At 41.5% G+C, this 7,908-nt stretch overlaps 1 non-coding gene across 1 annotated transcript; it reads right to left on the bottom strand.

The window, feature by feature from the left end:
• Positions 1–577: 577 nt before the first annotated feature.
• LOC127109805 (small nucleolar RNA R71) lies at positions 578–684 on the bottom strand. Its single transcript, XR_007797056.1, has one exon. It is a non-coding gene; the product is annotated as a small nucleolar RNA R71 (small nucleolar RNA).
• Between the last annotated feature and the right edge of the window lie 7,224 nt (positions 685–7,908).

The raw sequence follows: 7,908 nt of genomic DNA, 5'->3' as shown, positions 1-7,908 counted from the left end.
AAAAACTAATCTTCTTTCCCTTATTTCCCCCGATTGTATGCCAAGTACTCGCTCATAAGGCGATAACTTAGCACCACCAATCCCAGAATTAGAGCGTTTCTTATATGTAAGACGCCGAATACAAGAATATCAACAAAAGTACGATATTCCCGATATATTCTCTCCAACAAAACCAGAAGAAAAACCAACCATGGCTGAAGAAGGACCACAGGATCGTCCTCCTAAATTCTACGCTACCCCGTCCCAACAAGAACCTCACAACAACATTGCTACCCCTGCTATCAATCGAAACAATTTTGAGTTGAAACCCTCACTATTATCAATCGTCCAACAACATCAATTTTCCGGAAATCCTACGGACGACCCTAATGAACACCTGACCAAGTTTGTGCAGTACGCAGACACTGTAAAGGCAAATGGTGTATCTCAAGATGCGATAAGACTGCGCCTCTTTCCTTTCTCACTAAGAGACAGAGCTTGGGCTTGGTTTCAATCCTTTCCCTCCAACTCTGTTACAACATGGGAAGAATTGAAGAACGTTTTCTTATCCCGATATTTTCCGCCGAGCAAAACTGCTATGCTGAGAGCTCAAATCAACGGATTCCGACAGAAAGATGTGGAATCTCTCTACGAAGCGTGGGAGAGATGCAAGGACATTATGAGGATATGTCCACATCACGGTCTCGAAGACTGGGTGATCATTCACACATTTTACAATGGGCTTCTGTATAACACAAGACTGACAGTAGACGCTGCCGCGGGGGGTGCACTTATGGACAAGCCATACAACGAAGCCTATAAACTCATTGAAAATATGGCCCAAAACCATTGCCAATGGGGAGGTGAAAGAACTCCAGTAGAAAAGTCCCAAACAAAGGGTGGAATGTACGAAATCAGTAGCCTTGAACATGTTCATGCCAAGGTAGATGCCCTTGTTCAAAAATTAGACAATTTGATCATACCACCTGCAGCCATCGTGGCTGCTGTAACTCCAAATTGTGAGTTATGTGGAAACCCTGGACACACTGCACAAGAATGTCAAATATTAGCAGGAATCCCAACCGATCAAGTAAACTACGCACAAGGAAATCCCTATTCGAATACCTACAATTCAGGGTGGAAAAACCACCCTAATTTTTCGTATAAGAATAACAACGCCCTGTATGCACCTGGCCAAGCACCAGCTGTTCCGCCTGGATATCAAAAGCCAGCTAATAATGCTCCTAACATGCCTAGGAAGTCAAATCTCGAATTAATGATGGAAAGCTCCATAGCTACCCAAGCTCAAACAAACAAAGATTTCTTGAACCAAAACATACATACTAGCGAGCAACTTAAACAACTAGCGAGCAAAGTAGACGCCTTAGCCACCCACAATAAAATGCTTGAAACACAGATTTTACAAGTGGCCAACATCAAGCATCTACAATCGCTCCAGCTGGAACGTTTCCTGGACAGCCGCAACCTAATCCAAAAGGACATGCAAATGTCGTTATACTGATGAGTGGAAAAGAAATAGACGGACCCGTAGATCCAAGACTCCAAAACCCTGCCATGTACCAAAAACCAGACAAAACCTCAATTGAGCAGGTGAATGAACCAAAGGAAATAGAAGATAATACCCAAGAGGCCGAAGAGAAAGAAAAACCTTATGTGCCTCCACCTCCTTATAAACCACCCATTATGTATCCTCAAAGACTCACAAGTTCTAAAATTGCGAGTCAATATAGGAAATTTGTTGAACTTCTAAAGCAACTAAACATTACAATACCCATTATAGAATCCATCACACAAAGCTCTATGCGATCTAGGAGCCAGCATTAGTGTAATGCCCTTAACCATCTGTAAAAGGCTCAGTATGGGAGAATTAAGACCAACCAAGATGTCTGTTCAATTAGCTGACCGCTCAATCAAATATCCTGTCGGCATACTAGAGAATGTCCCCGTATGTGTAGGACAATTCTACATTCCCACAGACTTCATAATCATGGACATCAAAGAAGATACCAGTACACATATCATACTAGGAAGGCCATTCTTGGCTACCACCAGAGCCATAATAGACGTAAAGAGAGGTAAGATGACATTAGAAGTTGGAGAGGAAAAGGTTGAATTCATCTTGACCCAATTCTTACAAGCGTCATCTATAGACGACATCTGTTATCTACTTGATGTCATAGACGAGTGCGTGACAGAGATGGAGATGCAAGAAACCACATACTCTGATATAATGAAAATCCAAATCCCTCCAATCTTTGAAGACGATAATTGGCATGAACCATACCAAAACGAAAGACTGAGCGAATGCTTAGCACTTACACCCAACCATATGCCATGCCCAAAGAAACCTGACTTGGAATTAAAAGCACTACCAAAGAACCTAAGATACGAATTCCTAGACACTGAACTCAAAAGACCAGTAATAGTCAATGCTGACTTGGGACAGATGGAAACTGAAAAGTTACTAGATGTCCTAAGAAAATATCCAACTGCGTTAGGATACAACATCGCCGATCTAAAAGGAATAAGTCCTTCTATCTGTATGCATCATATTATGCTGGAGGAAGATTGTAAAACCTCTAGAGAACACCAGAGAAGGATCAACACAATCCTAATTACGGTAGTCAAGGATGAAGTAAAGAAACTACTAGATGCTGGAATCATATACCCGATCTCCGATAGTCAATGGGTTAGCCCCATTCATGTAGTACCCAAAAAAGGGGGTGTTACAGTCGTTAAGAATGATAAGGGCGAGTCCATAGCATAAAGAGTTGTGACCGGAAGTAGAATGTGCATCGACTATAGAAAACTAAACAAAGCCACTCAGAAAGATCATTTCCCTCTACCCTTCATTGACCAAATGCTTGAACGATTGGCTAAGCATTCTCACTTCTGCTATCTAGACGGTTATTCAAGATTCTTTCAAATTCCGGTCCATCCTGACGACCAAGAAAAGACTACCTTCACCTACCGACAAATGCCATTTGGATTATGCAACGCTCCCGCAACATTTCAAAGATGCATGATGGCAATCTTCTCCGATTTTATAGACGACATCATGGAAGTCTTTATGGACGACTTCTTTGTTTGTGGGCAGAGTTTTGAAGGATGTATATCAAACCTTGAAATGGTACTCGAAAGATGCTAAAGGTAAACCTCGTTTTAAACTGGGAGAAATGCCATTTCATGGTTCAACAAGGAATCGTGTTAGGTCACGTGGTATCTGATAGAGAAATTGAAGTAGACAAAGCTAAGATCGAAATCATAGAGAACCTTCAACCTCCTAAAACCGTACGAGAAATACGAAGCTTTTTAGGACACGCCGGTTTCTACCGACGTTTCATTAAAGATTTCTCGAAAATCACCAAGCCACTTACGGGTTTATTAATGAAAGACGCTGAGTTCATCTTTGATGAAAAATGTTTAACAGTGTTCAACCAATTGAAAACATCTTTAATCACCGCACCCATAATGCAACCACCTGACTGGAGATTACCTTTCGAAATCATGTGTGATGCGAGTGATTACGCAGTAGGCGCAGTACTAGGACAAAGAAAGGATAAGAAGCTTCATGCAATCTACTATGCAAGTAGAACACTTGATCCAACCCAAATGAACTATGCCACCACCGAAAAGGAACTTTTAGCCGTCGTGTTCGCTTTGGACAAGTTCCGTTCCTACCTAGTAGGGGAAAAAATTATCATCTATACCGACCATGCCGCTATTAGATGTCTGCTAAGTAAGAAGGATGCCAGACCAAGACTTTTAAGATGGATCCTACTCTTACAAGAATTTGACTTAGAGATAAAAGATAAGAAACGTACTGAAAACGTAGTAGCAGACCACTTATCACGAATCAAAGGGAATAAGCCTGAACAAATTCCAATCAATGACGATTTCCCTTACGAACGACTCATAGCCCAAATGGAAAGCGACATGTCTGAAGTAACATTAAACAATACAGAAATAGAAGAATCCGTGGAAGAAATACATGCGAATGCAACTCTGCCATGGTATGCTGATTTTGTCAACTACCTAGCTGTCGGAGTACTTCCACTGGACCTATCTTACCAACAAAAGAAGAAATTCTTTCATGATCTAAAACAGTACTACTGGGATGAACCTCTGCTTTTCAAAAGAGGTACCGACGGTATTTTCCGTCGATGTGTTCCTGAGGATGAAATAGAGGATATAATCTCTCATTGTCATTTCGCTCCCTATGGAGGGCATGCAAGTACCTCAAAGACCTGCACTAAGATCCTACAATCGGGCCTCTTTTGGCCCACTCTATGGAAGGATGTCCATAATGCGGTTATAAAATGCGACCGGTGCCAACACACTGGCAACATCTCAAGACGCGATGAAATGCCACAAACATGAATCTTAGAAGTAGAAGTCTTCGATGTATGGGGGATTGACTTCATGGGACCATTCCCATCTTCTTTTGGTAATAAGTACATACTCGTTGCAGTCGACTATGTTTCAAAATGGATCGAGGTTGTAGCCTCTCCGACAAATGACACACGAGTAGTGATTAAGTTGTTCAAGAACATCATCTTTCCTAGATTTTTTGTGCCAAAACTAGTAGTTTGTGACTGTGGCTCCCACTTCATATCGAATATCTTTGGAAAACTTCTTCTGAAGTATGGAGTCCGACACCGTGTAGCAACACCTTATCACCCACAAACTAGAGGGCAAGTCGAAGTCTCGAATCAAGAAATCAAACAAATTCTAGAAAAGAGTGTAGGAATATCCAGAAAAGACTGGTCATCTAAACTAAACGAAGCTTTATGGGCCTACAGGACGGCTTACAAAACCCCAATAGGAACCACGCCCTTTAAACTAATCTATGGTAAATCATGTCATCTCCCTGTGGAATTAGAACATAAAGCATATTGGGCAATTTAGACCCTAAATATAAAATATACTTCCGCAGGCGAGAAATGAATTCTGGACATTCACGAATTGGAAGAACTGAGACTGGACGCCTATGAGAATGCCAGGATATACAAAGAGCGAACCAAAAGATGGCACGACAAACGTATATCTAGGAAGGAGTTTAATGTCGGCGACATAGTGCTACTATTCAATTCAAGACTTAAACTTTTTCCAAGAAAACTTAAATCTAGGTGGTCCGGCCCTTTCGAAATCACCAAAGTCCTCAAAAGCGGTGCGGTAGAAATCAAAGGTCAGAATAGTGAACCTTTTATAGTTAACGGGAAATGATTAAAACATTATCATAATATTGAAAATAGAGACTATTCAAACAGTCTCAGACTCATAGAGCTGCCTGCTCAACCCCAAACCTAGTACACCGCGACGCCACTGTCAAACTTACGACATTAAACAAAGTGCTTAGTGGGAGACAACCCGCCTTTTCTTTTATTAGCTACCATTTGTTACAAAGTATTTCCTTTCTTTGATTTTCTTCTTTATTTTTGCTCCTCTCTTCTTGACTCTATGCAGTAATTCGGTTTGCTTCTAGTTACTAACTTAGAAATATTGGATACTGATAAACAGGAAAATTACTAACTAGTTACTTACTTACTTTCATCATGCAACAAGTAGATACAGTTTTCATAGGCAGAGTTCAGAGAAGGCGGTATGATTATCTAGCTCGGAAGGATATGGCATTATCGATTTATTATGATGGACCTACCATGGATAAGTTAGGTATCCGAGATAGCATCCTATTTATGTTTAACCAACTAGGGTGGGAGAATGCAGCTATTAAGAGACAGTTTGTCACATACCGTGAACTAACCTTAGAATTCCTTAGCTCCCTAGTTTACAACCCCGAGCATGGTTACGGATTGAACAAAGGGTTGATATCCTTTAGGTTGTTTAGCATGGACTTCACCTATAACCGTAGAGACCTTGCTGACCTCCTAGGATTTCCTAGTGGCCCTTTCGTTTTTACTACCCGCCAGGAGGAACTGATCGATGACATCGACCTAGATAACTTTTGGGGTAGCTTAACTGGAGACTCCAACCCTAACCCGAATGAGATGCAATCACAAATGATCCATAACCCTGCTATCCGCTACTTCCATAAAATACTAGCCCACACCCTGTTTGGTAAGGAAGAGAACAACACCATAGTGTCCCGCGGTGAACTTTTCATCTTGCTATGTGTCGATCAAGGTCGACATGTCAATATCGTGACATTCATGATGGAGAGATTTGTTCACCTTGCTAAGAACAATCGTACCCCAATAATAATAGGTGGCCTAGTAACCATGATAGCAGACGCCATCGGACTTAGATGCCCACTTTATGAGCATGTACCATTTGGAAACATCCGACCCATGGATATCGAATTTTGCTTTAACCATAGAATCATAGGAAACCTTGGGCCGGATACTTTTGATTATTTAATCAATAACGAAGTGGTCCGACTATTTACCTTGCCTAACCGCAATAATTGGCTTTATGACTTAGATGAACACCCAATTGATCCACCCTCACCTCCCGAGACACCGCCTAAATATGAGTATATCAATGACCCTATCCACGTTGAAGAATCTGACCCTGAAACACCTCCCAACTACTATAAGATTGATGAACCGGTTCCTCCATCATATGTCGATAATCATGCCATGCTTCTTACCCGTCTGAATGATTTCCAAGCTGACATCACAATTGTGAAAGAAGAGATAAAAATCATACACTTGGATATCTTAGGACTGATGGATATAGCCGTCGAGCAGTTTCATCACCTGAACCAGGCTGTAGCTGCATTGGGGCAGAACCGTGGCTAATACTACTGACCACTGATTTCTCCTACTCGCACTAAGCAATGAGGACACTGCTATGTTTTGTGTGGGGAGGGAGCGCATTTATTTTATTGCTTTTGTTTATTGCTCTTTTATCGTTATTATATTACATTTAATCTATTAATTTAATAACATTGCTATTCATTTATTTATGTTTCTTTATTTATTTATTTATTTATTTATTTATTTATGCTCTTAAAAATTCAATTGCTCTGTTATCATATTATATTGTTATCATATTATACTGTATTAACTGCAACATTTATTGAAAAATTGAAAAAAATTGCAAACCAACGTGTGACGACCGTCACATATAATGTGACGCCCATCTCACAGACGTGACGACCGTCACGGATCTACCAAGATCGTCACACGACATGAAAATGACCGTTACGAACATCTGACCATTGCAGACAACCGTTACGCACCCGTTGCGCGTGACGACCGTCATACCCCTGTGACGACCGTCACGAAATCCAGAGAGCTCGCCTATAAATGCAGGCGCTTTTCCTCTCTTCTTCCTCATCAATCACCATACTCATACCATTATTCAATTCTTCACATCTTTTAAGCAAAGCGTGTCACTCACAATATCTTTCTCACCCACCAACACCAAAAGTTCCATAAATCTCACCAATGGCCCGTCAAGAAAGAGCTACTCCCGACCTCTCAACCGTCGTACTCAAAAATGGAGAAGCCGGCGAACGCCAAGGAGATAACTACCTCAAGTTCTACCAACGCTCAGTCCAAGCTACGGGGTATGTTGATATTGAATGCCTGACGGAGCTAGGACTTCTAGAGGGCGTGGAGTGGATGCTGACAAACTCCAGCTTGACGCAACTGTGTACCACACTGCAACCAACCTACGAAGCGCTGACCCTGGAATTCCTGAGTTCCTACTCCTATATTACACCCCCTAGCGCAACTCAATTTCTCACCGGAGTCACCACATTTAGAATGTTCGGCACCGAGTATTCCTTAAACCAAACTCAGATAGCGAGAATGCTTGGTTTCCGACATGGAGAAGGAATTCACTGATGTATCCCTGTCGGATGGTCAGGGGTAGCATTTCAAGTATGGCATGGCCTCAGCAACATGAACGCCACGAGTTGGGATACCCTTAACGCAACAT

Source organism: Lathyrus oleraceus, chromosome 7, assembly GCF_024323335.1.
Source record: "Lathyrus oleraceus cultivar Zhongwan6 chromosome 7, CAAS_Psat_ZW6_1.0, whole genome shotgun sequence".
Taxonomy (NCBI): domain Eukaryota; kingdom Viridiplantae; phylum Streptophyta; class Magnoliopsida; order Fabales; family Fabaceae; genus Lathyrus; species Lathyrus oleraceus.
This window is presented reverse-complemented; position numbering and strand designations above follow the sequence as displayed.